Source organism: Rattus norvegicus, chromosome 1, assembly GCF_021556685.1.
Source record: "Rattus norvegicus strain SHRSP/BbbUtx chromosome 1, alternate assembly SHRSP_T2T, whole genome shotgun sequence".
Lineage (NCBI taxonomy): Eukaryota > Metazoa > Chordata > Mammalia > Rodentia > Muridae > Rattus > Rattus norvegicus.
The window spans coordinates 168,787,265-168,798,032 of record NC_141534.1 but is presented as its reverse complement, the minus strand read 5'-3'; the positions used below and the strand labels follow the sequence as shown (position 1 = coordinate 168,798,032).

The following is a 10,768-nucleotide window of genomic DNA, read 5'->3' as shown; positions in this document are numbered from 1 at the left end:
CTTTTTCTCTGGTCTGCGGATCAGGGTGTAGCTTTCAGCTCTGGTTCCAGCCATGCCTACCCCACCTTGTTCCTTGCCATGATGATTATGTACTAAACCTCTGAAACTGTAGGTAAGCCCTCCATTAAATGCTTTCTTTGTAAGAGTTGTCTTGGTCATGGTGTCTCTTCACAACAGTAGAACACTGACTGTGGAGATACTTCTCCAGATTTTTTATTACAGTCTCTCCATGATGGAGTTCACCAACTTGGCCAAACTGAAAGTCTCAGTGAACTCCCAGGCTGGATCCATCTTTCTCCATTCCCAACAGAAGGCTTGCAGATGGTCACCTCTCCAGATTCTCACATGGGTGCTGGAAAACTAAACTAAGGCCTGGTGCTTGCATAGCAAGAATGCCTGAGCCATTTCACTAGTCTCATAGTAACATTTCTTACTTTAAATGTGTGTAAAGCTGGGCAGTGGTGACACACGCCTTTAATTCCAGCACTCCGGAGGCAGAAGTAGGTAGATCTTTGTGTGTTCAAAGCTAGCCTGGACTACGGAGTGAGTGCCAAGACAGCTAAGGCTATACAGAAAGAAACCCTGTCTTGAGGGGGAAAAAATGTGTGTTTGTGCACACACAGGTGCATGGGCTTGTGAGTATTCTTGGAGGTGGGGACCAGAAAAGAAGATCCTTGGATCTCCTGGGCTGATGTTAGAGACAGTGATGAGCCACATGCTATAGGTGCTGACTTGGGTCCTCTGGAAGAGTAACAAGTGCTCTAATAGAGGCATTTTTCCATCTGGAACATAATATTTCTAATAATCAAGTTTAGTATAACTAACATGTATGTTTGGTTTCAGTCCCAGGGACAAGGGACCCTATTTTACCTGTCAAAGCAGACCTGGCCTCCAGATTCTCCCAACATCCCTCAGTCCCTACTGGCCATACCATACGCTGCCCTCAACCTTGAACTTTCCAGCCCAAGGGTTAGCTGCCCTTCCCCCAGAGGCTCCTCCCTATATAATCCAGACATTTTGGTCTCTCCTCTCTCTGCCCTTTCTCTCTCTCCCCTCCCACTTTCCCCATGGCAACTTCTCTGGCCTCAGTCCCTGGGGCCAGAGAAGTGCATCAGCTTATTTCTTGATTAAGCTACCGTGTTTGCTGTGCATTGTTAGGGGCCTTCTGCTGCTTAATTCAGACCCCAGACAAGGTGTTCTACAGGGGTAAGGGGTATGATTTTATCTTACTTTATCATATCCTTGAGATACGAGTCTAAAATCCAGGAAGTCTAGAAAGTATCATAACCCTATCATGTTCCAGAAGGAACAAAATCACTAGGCCTGTCAAACAACCTATGGCCACTACAAAGACCTTCCTATCTTATAACCAGTTCATACTTCTGGAAGCGTGTGTTAGCCTTTTTGTCTGTGACAAAATAACTGAGAAAACAGCTTACGGGAAAATGATACACGCTGGCTCAGCTTCGGTCAGCTCCACTGTGTCAGGGCCTGTGCTGAGGCAGACCATCAGGGCAGTAGAAACATGTCCCAGAAGATGTGGGTCACTATGAATTATGGTGACCAGGAAGTATAGAGCAAGTGACTGCATGTGTTCCTTCAGGGTGTGCCCCCAGTGACCCGCTCCCAACTAACTTAAGTCTCACGATCCTCCTTCCTACTACCTCCTAAAAGAGACATTGGGTAATTTGTTTTGCAGGTTTTTTTTTTGTTTTGTTGTTGTTGTTTGTTTGTTTGTTTCTGAGACAGACTCTCATTCTGTAGCTCAAGCCGTCCTAAAACCTACATGGAGCACAGGTTGGCTCCCTCAGCCTCCCAAGTACTGAGGTTCCAGGTGTGAGCCACCGTATCCAGCTCGCTATCTGTGCTATCAATCTATCAGTGGATGAGTTCAGGGATGAGGTCAGAGCCATCACGGTCCGATCCTTCCTCAGTAAAACTAACAGAAGTCCAAGCTTTCAACACGATTCTTTTCTTCTTTTTTAAATTATTTTTTATTTATTTGAGAGAAGTCCTTGTATGCAGGCCAAATTCACAGAAATCTGTCTGCCTTTGACTTGTAGGAGCTGGCATCTAAAGCTTGCACCCCTGCACTTGGACTAATTCGTTCTTTATGGATGTGTGTGTGTATGGCCATGCGTGAATTTATGTGCACCGTGTGAGTGCAGGAGGCCAGAAGAGAGGTCAGGTGCCTGGGACTGGAGTCACAGCTGGTTTTGGACCCACCAAGGGGTCAGGGGCTAGGTACCACACTCCAGTCCTCTGGAAGAGCAGGGATATTTGTAGCCATCCAGTCATCTCTCCAGCCCCAAGTTTCTCATAGGACTCTTCAGTGGGATCCCATGGCTAGCTCCCTGACCCTAGGCAAGTGGCTATCCCCTGGTAACCACCATAGTCTTGTAACAAGCCTAGTGGATAGCATTGAAAAAATGAAGACAGTGTAGTCTCTGAGTTCGAGGCCAGCCTGCTTGGTTCCTATAGCAAGTTCCAGGTCAGCCAGAACAATATATCCTGTCTCAAAAAAATAAGAACAAGGCCTTGGCAGGAGGGGCAGGATAAGTGGGGGAGGGTGGCAATTGGCCGGGGAGGAACTGTGTTCTCAGAATTGGCTGTAGGCAAATCCAGTTGAGAGGTTTAGGGGAGTTGCCCACTGACCAAGGACTTTTTAAAAGAGAATGTTTATTCCAGCTGGCACAAGTGTAGCCTGCTAAATTGAGGGTTATAGACCAGAGTCAGGGGAAAAAAGACTATCATATGACTAATCGAAAAAAAATATATATGAAGTACATTACCCAAAATAACAAGATGATAACCACAATCTCATCTCTCTCATTAAGTTGACTCATTGCTTTAAAATTATTTCTTGGGTAAGCACCTAAGCGTCTCTCTCTGTGTCGTCTGCCTAGAGGCTGGAAGGTTTCTGAAAACCCAAGACTCAGGCTTCAAAGAGTTTGATTCATCCAAGTGTTACTTTAAGGCAGTGATGTCAGTTGCATGAGTCTGTTTCCTGTCAGCGAACTGTGGGAGGAATCTTTAGACAGACTGGAGGAGAGAAGAGAAGCCACCTATTGATAATTTCCAATACCAGAACAAAAAGAGGAAGTGGTGGCTCATGCCTTTAATCCCAGCTCTCTGGAGGCAGAGGCAGGTGGATCTCTGAGAGTTTGAGGCTAGCCTGGTCTACAGAATGAGTTCTAGGATAGCCAGTGCTGCACAAAGGAACCCTGTCTTGAAAAACAAAACAAAGAAAAAGACAAAAGGTTTAGTGTTCTCATCCAATTTAACCAATTTATTACATTCTTTTGCTTTTTCTGTAGACCAAATCTTGGTTTTTTTATTACTTAAAAAAGTTGTGGGTTGGGGATTTAGCTCAGTGGTAGAGCGCTTGCCTAGGAAGCACAAGGCCCTGGGTTCAGTCCCCAGCTCCGGAAAAAAAAAAAAAAAGAAAAGAAAAGAAAAAAGAAAAAAAAAAGTTGCATATTTATTTTGCTTTCTGACTCTGTGCTTGTGCCTTCAACACTTTCACAATGATTTTCTGCTCCTCAATAAGGAAAGCGAAAGCCGGCTTGATCCTGTCACAGACACCCTAGGCTCACATGGAGCCACCATAGGCCCTGCTGTCGTGCTTCTTTGTCTTAGACAGTCTCACAGGGACTTTGGGTCTCACAGCACAAACCCCTCGCTGTCTGCCTGGGCAGCCCCATGAAGATTTAGGTGCTGTCCCACCCTTCTTGGTATAAAGGTAAACAGTCCTGTTGCCAGGGGTTCAAGACAGCCTTGTTTTGTTAGAGACTGTATTGTAGGAAGCCTGCAACGATTGTCAAACACTGGAGCATCCCGAGTGCCTCTAAGCACAGTCCCCGGAAGCTTAGAGATTTTAAAAACTTATTTATTTAGTGTATATGAGTATACTGTCTTCAGACACACAAGAAAAGGGCAGAGGATCCCATTACAGATGGTTGTGAGCCGCCATACTGGGCATTGAACTCAGGACCTCTAGAAGAGCAGCCAGTGCTCTTAACCACTGAGCCATCTCTCCAGCTCCCATTATATTACATTCTAAGATTAGCTTTAAAGTTCCAATCTTGTGTTTGCCTTCTGAGTGCTGGAATTAGAGTCGTGTACCACCACACCTGGCTTCTATTCTCAGCACCCACATGTAGCCAACAACTGTCTGTAACTCCGGTTCCAGAGATCCAATGCTCCCTCTGGCTTCTGCGACCATTGCATGCACACAACACACAGACATATATGCAAGCAAATATCATCTATATAGAACTATGCAACTACATAAACCCAATGATTTTTTTTTTGGGTTCTTTTTTTTCGGAGCTGGGGACCGAACCCAGGGCCTTGTGCTTCCTAGGCAAGTGCTCTACCACTGAGCTAAATCCCCAACCCCGATTTTTTTTTAATCTCAAAAAAATGTTATTTAGCTTGGCAGTAGATTTAATAGTGATCATGGAAACCCTTGCGTGTGAGCATGGAGGTGCTCTTTTCTGTCTAGGAAGACCTAGAATCACACACATTTTTTTCATTTTATATAACAATATATCTAGTGGGGATGAGCACCTCTGTTTTTTGTTTGTTTGTTTTGAGATGGGTGTTCTCTGTATCCCTGGCTGTCCTGGGATTCACTCTGTAGACCAGACTAGTTTCAAACTCACAGAGATCCAGCTATCTCTGCCTGCTGAGTGCTGGGATTAAAGGTGTGTGCCACTACACCCAGGTAAACATAATTGAGTGGTAGAACTCTTGTTTAACATGCACAAGTCCCTGAGTTCAATCCCAAGCAGAACGAACACACCACAGTTGTAGCTTCTGTAGAAGTGGGGAGCCCTCCCACTGTGTTATGATAAAGCGTGATCTGAGAACTTGACGTGAGTCACACACAAAAAAAAAAAAAAAAAAAAAAAAAACCACCTAAAAAATAACAGATTTTTTTTTTTGAGAAGTGAAAGTTCATTTTTAAGTTGCATAAGGACGTAAACACTGTAGTCAGGGGGAAATACACACATGGAACAAAACTAATTTTATTTCTTCACGTTAAGAATAGACTACACTCTGGGCTACCAATATCGTTTAAAGCTTTATACTTCTTAAAATAGAAGTAATCTGAGCTAGCACTCCTCGAAGGACGGAGGAAGGACACCTGAGAATCCATTCCTCCCTCAAAGCAGCAAGAACCCTGGCAAGTGGCAGTGTCAGATTTTCCAGAACTCATGAAATTAACCAGTTTTCAAGAGTGGAAGGAGAAATACGGCTGGGGGGTAGCCAGGTATGGTGGAGCAGAGGACAGCCTGGACTACACAGAGAGTTCTGGACCAACTGGGACTACACAGAGAGACCCTGTCTCAAGAAAATATTAGGGACCGGGCAATAGATGGCTTATCTTGGGCTCTCTCCAACAGTGGTGAAGAACACGGACTGCTTTTCCAGAGGACCTGGTTTGGCTCCCAGAACTCATACGGTGGCTCATAAGCATCTATAATGCCCTTTCCTTACCTCTGAGGGCGCAAGGTACACCCCTGGGTTGGTAGTCTTGGGCTGTGTAAGAAAGCAGAGTGAGCAGACCTGGTAGGGCAGGCCAGGAAGCAGCACCCTCCATCGTCCCAGACTGAGTTCTCGACTTTAGTTCTTAACCTGACTTCACTTCATGATGACAAATGGGCATTGTAAAATGAAATAAACCCTTTCCTCACCAAGTTGCTTTTGGTCATGGTCTTTATCATAGCTCTAGAAATCAACTGAGGCAGAAATTGGTACCAGGAATTCGTGCTACACACACACACACACGAATGCACGCACACACACTCAGGCACACACACATCTACCTAGAAAATTTCAATTCTTAAATAAAAAAGGAAGAAAAATGGCCAAGTCTCAGTAAGAACAGTGCACTATGTGGCAGTTTTACTTGTTTCTTGTTTGTTTGTGTTTTGGAAACTCAACTCCACAGTAGACACTTTCAAAAATCGAGTCTTAGTACCATTGCTGTGATAACATCTTGGCAGCCACTAGAGGGGGCAGAATAGATTTGGAGTCTCCCCTGCCTACGGACGGATAGTTCGTACTCCTCAACCCACCTGTTGTCCCCTTTAAAAGTCCTGTTCATTCTAGGTGCCATAGCCTGTGCACGAAGTCCTATCTACTTGATTGGTTGGACTTAGGAATTAGAGACCAGCTTGGGCAAAATAATCAGCTCCTGTCATAAAATAAATAAAAGACAAAAAGTAAAATAAAATTAGCCATCATTCACAAGGCTAGTCTTTATTTGACCTGACTGGTGGCTCACATGGTGAACAGTTCAGTGTCTGTACAAACCATCAGTGCATGTACAACCATAAATTGACCCTCCATCTGTCAAAGGCAAGAGTGAGGATAAGATAAACACGGGGCCAAACAAAAGGCCTAAGGGAATGAGATGACTACAGGAACATTTGGTGCAACCCTGGGATCTAGAAGTCCACAGACACTCAGTAACCCGCATGTCTAGGGAAGCCCCAGGAATTCTCTGAACCTTGGGGATCCTCAGGCCAGTCGGCACTGTCAGGAAGAACTACAAAGGCAGTGCAAACTGCTTTTGCCTAATTAAATTATCTTAAGAGCCAGTTTTCAACAGAAAAAAAAAGGGGGAGGGGCATATACAAAGAAATAAGAGGAAAAGTACTCAGTAGAAACGCTCTCTGCAAGAGCCCAGATGTTGCACTCAATTAAACCTTTCTTACTATTTGTCTCTCTTTTAAAGTTTTATTTATTCTTATTTTCTTTTGCCAGCATTGTGTTTGTGAATGCCTGGTGCCTGAGGAGGGCAGAAGAAGGTGTTGGATCCCCTGAAACTGGAGTTACAGATGATTATGAGCCTACTGAATCTTGCTCACCCTTACTGGATTATTTATTTTTCTGCTATTGACTATTGAACCTAGGACCTCACGCATGCTGATCATGCACTCTATCACTGAGCTATATTCCCCAGAGATACAGATGATCTTTTTCCTCTTCCTCTTCCTCCTCTTCTTCCTCTACCTCTTCCTCTTCCCCTCCTCCTTTTTCTTCTTCTTCCTCCTCCTCTTCTTGCTCCTCCTCTTCTTCTTCCTCTACCTTCTCTTCTTCCTCTTCCTCCCCCTCCCCCCTCCTCCTCTCCTTCTTCTTTTTTTTTTTTTTTTGGGTTGTGTTTTGTTTTTTTGAGACAGAGTTTCTTTGAGTAGCTCTGGCTGTCCTGCAACTCACTTTGTAGACTAGGCTGACCTTAACTCAGAGATCTGCCTGCCTCTGCCTCCCAAGCTCTAGGATTAAAGGCATGTGCCACACTGCCTAGCCAGGTTCAAATTCTTATGAAGACACCAGCTACTAAAGGTGAAGTGAAAATCTTGAAGTAGGCTTACAGCAGAGGAACAGATTAATTCTCTTGTAACTTTCCACAAAAAAACTCCCAGGCCAGGGAGGCCTTAGAGGTCTACCAAATATCCAAAGAGTAATAAAAGCCAACATTTTAGTGTTTGCCTTGCATATGTGAGGTCCTGGGTTCAAATCTCAGTACTAGAAAAGAACCAATAATGACATACACACAAACACACAGCATTTCAGAAACTCTTCCAAATAAGTAGATAAACAACGTGTCCTTTTCATATTATCCCGATACAGAACTGGACAAAGACACAAGAAAGAAGGGAAACTGAGGATCAGTATCCCCCATTGATAAGGTTGCCAATCTTTTCAATAGAATACTAGAAAACTAAACTCTACAATATGTCCAAAGTATTTCACTCTAATGACAAGTGGGATTTATCCTGGGGAAGAAAGTTAAGGCTTAATACCCCAAATCATTTGATTATATCATTAAAATAGAGGGAGAAATTCATGTGGTTCATGACCTGTAATCATGGCACTGGGTTGAAGTGGGATCAAAAGTAATGTCTCAAGGCCAGCATGTTCTATACAGTGGGTTCCAGGAGGGGACACACACACCACACACACACACACACACACACACACACACACACACACACACCACACAGGCGTACACACAAGTCTAGTGCTTTCAAAGGCCATCCCCTGGAGCTGGGAAGCCTGCAGGATCCTCTGGGAGAGCAGAGGTACTCTGAGAAGATTTTATTACATGACCGAGGTTGGACTCAGAATCATGATTGTCCTGCTTACTGAATATAACACTACACCAAGGTGAGATATACACCCACAGTCTAACAATGAATATACATGAAAATGAATTACATGTTTCCTTAGTTTCATTTGTTATGTAAGCACACATGTGTATGTGGAGGAGAGGAGAGAACTGTTAGGAGTTTTCTCCTTCTACTCTGCTTCTGGACACCAAACTGAGGTCATCAAGCTTGAGTGACAAGCTCTTTTACCTGGTGAACATCTCTCCAGCACTTTCATGGTTTTCATTGTTTATTTTAAAACAGGGTCTTACTCTCTATCCTACATATAGGATTATAGACACCTACTACCATGCCTGGCTTGCTATGCTATACTTTTGATATTTATAGTAGATGTGATCTTACATACAGACACACACATGCATATACACACAGACATGCACACATGCACATGCATGCAGACATACACACACAGACACACATGCACATACACACACAGACATGCACACATGCACATGCATGCAGAAACACACACACACACACACACACACACACACACACACACACACACACACCAAACAGAAAGCCTCCCAGATCTTGTGTTTGCATTTCTTGACTGCATCCAGATGTCACCTGGAGCGACTGACCCAGAGTGCATTCAGTGATGTTTGCACAATGACAGAACTGCCCACTGACTCTTTCTTCAGTGTATCTTTGTCATAGAGCATGGCTGTCATTATTGAATAATATCCCTCAGCTTGGAGAATTGGATATTGGGGAATGAGAGGACGTGAGGGGACAGAAACAGGCTTCCAGCTGACACATTTTTACAACCTGGATGAAATCAGATGTTTGTAGGTGTGTGTGTGTGAGTGTATGCATGTGACCAGAGGCCTTAGATCCTTAATCACTACTGAGCCATCGCCAGCCCTGGATGAATCTTTTGTAGTTTGTTTCTTGGCCTTTGAGAAAGCTTCACAGAAGTCCAGGCTGGTCTTTGGAACTCAGTCTATTGTCCAGGCCAGTCTTGAACTTATGGACATCTCCCTGCCTCAGCCTCAATGTGCTAAGATTACAAACGTGAGCCACTATGCCTAGCTCGAGTTTTCTATGTGAAACAAGCTGGTCACACACGAAGATGCTGCATAAGGTGCCTAAAATAGTGAAATTTGAAGAAAACAAAAACCAGAACATGATCGTCAGTAGTTGGAGGGATGGAGAAGCATCCAGAGTCTATTAGACCCACTGTTTGCTTGTTTGCATCAGTAGTGGGGACTGTGGCCAAGGGAGCTCACTAGGTGACATTTTTGTAAAAAATTAAGAAGAATTGAATTCCAATTCCATCTCAGATATGCGGGAGAAAATTGATTATCGAAGAACATGCATATGATCCCAGCATTGGGCAGGTAGAGACAGCCCAGCACACTAGGTGAGCTTCAGGAGAGGCCGTGTCTTAAATAGAAGACATTGACAGCACCTGAGGAACTTGAGGTTGTCATCTGGTCTCCATGTGCACATGTACTTTCTTCTTTTTTAAAGCAGTCTTTTATTGACATATTTTGTTGTTGTTGTTGTTGTTGTTGTTGTTGTTGTTGTTGTTGTTGCTTAACTAGCTGGGCACTCCACTGCACTACTGTTGATGTCATCTATGATGTCATGAGGGTGGTGGCCATCCACATGGCAGCCAACAGACTGTGCAGTACCCAGGATCTCCTTGATAGTTCCAGAAAGTTCTCTGGCCAAAGACTGGTGTCTCATCTGCTGGGCAATGTTGATAATCTCATCAAAAGTGATGTTTCCACTGTGTCCAATGTTTTTCTGCTTCTTCCTGTCTCGGGTGGCTCCTTGAGGGCTTTGATGATCAGGGCAGAGGCAGAGGGCACCACCTCAATCTGGGCCTGTCTGTTCTGGATAGTCAGTTTCACTGTAATCCTGAGACTTCAAGTCACCGGTAGCCTTGGCAATGTCATCACCAAATTTTTTTTGGGAGACAGACCCAGAGGACCGATCTTAGAGACCAAGGTGGATGTGGTGCTGACTTCGCCTCTGGTGCAGCCTCAAGTACATGACTTTGGTCTCGTTGGAGTCGAACTTGGGCTGCATGGTGTCGGCGGCTGGTGTCAGATGAACTGGGATTCCGGATGACCGAAGAGAGTTGCATTGTAGCCTCCTTCAAGCCAAAAGCCCACACATGTACTTTCATCTACACATATCCATACGCACCCAGTCACACACGCAGACACACACACACACACACACACACACACACACACACACACACACACACACATACACACACACACGGCATGGAGGATTGAATCTGTGGCCGTACTACTGAACTGTATCCCTAGCCCTCTTTTTAGTGTTCATTTTGAGTCAAGAGTTTCACTAAGTTTCTCATGTTGACCTTGAGCTCTCTCTGTAACCCAAGCTATCTTAAGCACAAACCAATCTTCTAGCCCCATCATAACTCTTCACAACTATAGTCATTCTGAGTGGTCATTCAAGTCACTTTGGAGTCCAATCACCCTAAGTTTTTCATCCCACAGAACTGAGCTAGACCTGGAGGTGCACACCTATAATCACAGCCCCTCAGGAGACTGAAGCAGGGGAATAATATACATATTTTTTTTTTGGTTCTTTTTTTC

General features: G+C 44.3%; 1 pseudogene; it reads right to left on the bottom strand.

Moving 5' to 3' along the window:
• Positions 1-9,725: 9,725 nt before the first annotated feature.
• Positions 9,726-10,223, bottom strand: Rpl12-ps3 (ribosomal protein L12, pseudogene 3; annotated as a pseudogene).
• Between the last annotated feature and the right edge of the window lie 545 nt (positions 10,224-10,768).